The sequence below is a fragment of the Chenopodium album genome, chromosome 20 (genome assembly GCF_948465745.1).
Source record: "Chenopodium album chromosome 20, dcCheAlbu1.1, whole genome shotgun sequence".
NCBI classification, from domain to species: domain Eukaryota; kingdom Viridiplantae; phylum Streptophyta; class Magnoliopsida; order Caryophyllales; family Amaranthaceae; genus Chenopodium; species Chenopodium album.
The window spans coordinates 25687779-25689536 of record NC_137853.1 but is presented as its reverse complement, the minus strand read 5'-3'; the positions used below and the strand labels follow the sequence as shown (position 1 = coordinate 25689536).

The following is a 1758-nucleotide window of genomic DNA, read 5'->3' as shown; positions in this document are numbered from 1 at the left end:
GAGTTAGAAAGATCTTTGTCCTTACTTCGAAGAGAAGCGAGAGCGAGGAGTAGAAATTCTCACACCCCAACGAAAGAAGGAGTAAGAGAATTGGAAGATACTCCACCATCTTCACCCTCAAGTGAAGACTTAGATAGCCCTAGTTCGCTATCAAGTCCGGAAATCAACCCCTTTTCAAACTTTAAGTCCGGAGGTGAAGACGGTCCTAAAATGGGAGAGAATACACCTTTGAGTCGTCTTGGGGCTCCCGAAGCCTTTAGAGCCCAAAGTGGGATCCTAACTCCTACCACTCAAGCCAACAACTTCGAAATCAAGCCCAATTTGATTGCTTTGATAGAGAGGAAACAATTCTCGGGTGGAAAATTTGAGAGCCCTCATGAGCATTTAAAAAAATTTGAGAAATATTGTGACACAATCAAAGCCAACGGGGTGACTCAAGAGTACATCCGCCTCAAGATGTTTCCATTTTCTTTAATTGGGAGAGGTCTAGAATGGCTAGAGAAGGAGGTGCCCCCTAACTCTCTCACAACTTGGGACCAAGTGACTACGGCTTTCTTGAGGAAATTTTATAACCATAGGAAGACCGCCGAGGCTCGATCGTTGATCCAAGGCTTTCGCCAAAAGAATGGTGAGACTCTAAGTGCGGCATGGGACCGGTACAAGGAGCTTCAACGCCAATGCCCACATCATGGGATACCCAAGTATCAACTCATCCACACTTTCTATGGAGGTCTCTCACCTCAAGGGAGAACAAGCCTAGATGCCGCCGCTGGCGGTCCAATCATGAACAAGGGAGAGGATGAAGTGGAATGCATCATAGAGGAGGCCGCAAAGCATTATGATGATTGGTACGAAGGAGAAAGGGAGGCCACTTCTAGCAAAGGTGTCTATGCATTGGAGCAAGCCAACGCAATCAACAACCTTTCTTCCCAAATCTCCAAGATGGCCAAGCAAATGGATGAAATGATGAAAGAAAGGTCCAACCCTCATGGTAATACCTCCCCTTCAACCAAGGGAGGCAATGGTATGGCCACTTCTTCCCCCTCTTCTTATAATAAAATGCCTCAAGGATGCATGTTTTGCTCAAATTGTGAAACCTATGATCATGATACCTCCCATTGTGTGTATGCTTGTGAAGTTCAACCCCCTCCCTATGAACATGATGATAATGTAGAAGATGTCAATGCTATGAATTTTGCTCCTAGAATGGAAAATGTAGGGAACTTGAGGCCAAACCCCAATCAAATGGGGAATTGGAATCAAGGTGGAAACCGTGGTTGGAATCAAAGTGGTGGTGGTTATGGTAACCAATACCATGGTGGGGGAGGCCCTTCCAATTTCAATGGAAGAGGCTACTCTAACCAAAGAGGGTATGGCTACCAAAACCAACAACCCAACTCCCGCTACCAAGACCATCAAAATCAAAATTTTGGTGATCAAGGTAACATGGGAAATAACCGACAAGGCAATGTTCCCAACCAAGGAACCGGAGGCAATAGGGGCCAAAATGTTTCTAACTATGCCCAAACCAATAGGCCTCCGGGTTTCCATCAATCCCAACTTCCTCCACCTCAACAACCTCTTCAAATTGAGGCCCCTTCTAATGATCCCGTGATGGCTAAGCTAGATGCCATCATGAAGATGCATGAGGAGGAAAAGAAGAGGAATGAGGAAGAAAAGAAGCGAACCAATGCTCATATGAAAATGCTTGAAACCCAAATTTGCCAACTTGCTTCCAATTCTTCTTCTTCTTCCTCT

The 1758-nt window shown here is 45.4% G+C and overlaps 1 non-coding gene across 1 annotated transcript; it reads right to left on the bottom strand.

Moving 5' to 3' along the window:
• Nucleotides 1-589: 589 nt before the first annotated feature.
• On the bottom strand, nt 590-695 carry LOC145599915 (small nucleolar RNA R71). Its single transcript, XR_014104162.1, has one exon. It is a non-coding gene; the product is annotated as a small nucleolar RNA R71 (small nucleolar RNA).
• Between the last annotated feature and the right edge of the window lie 1063 nt (nt 696-1758).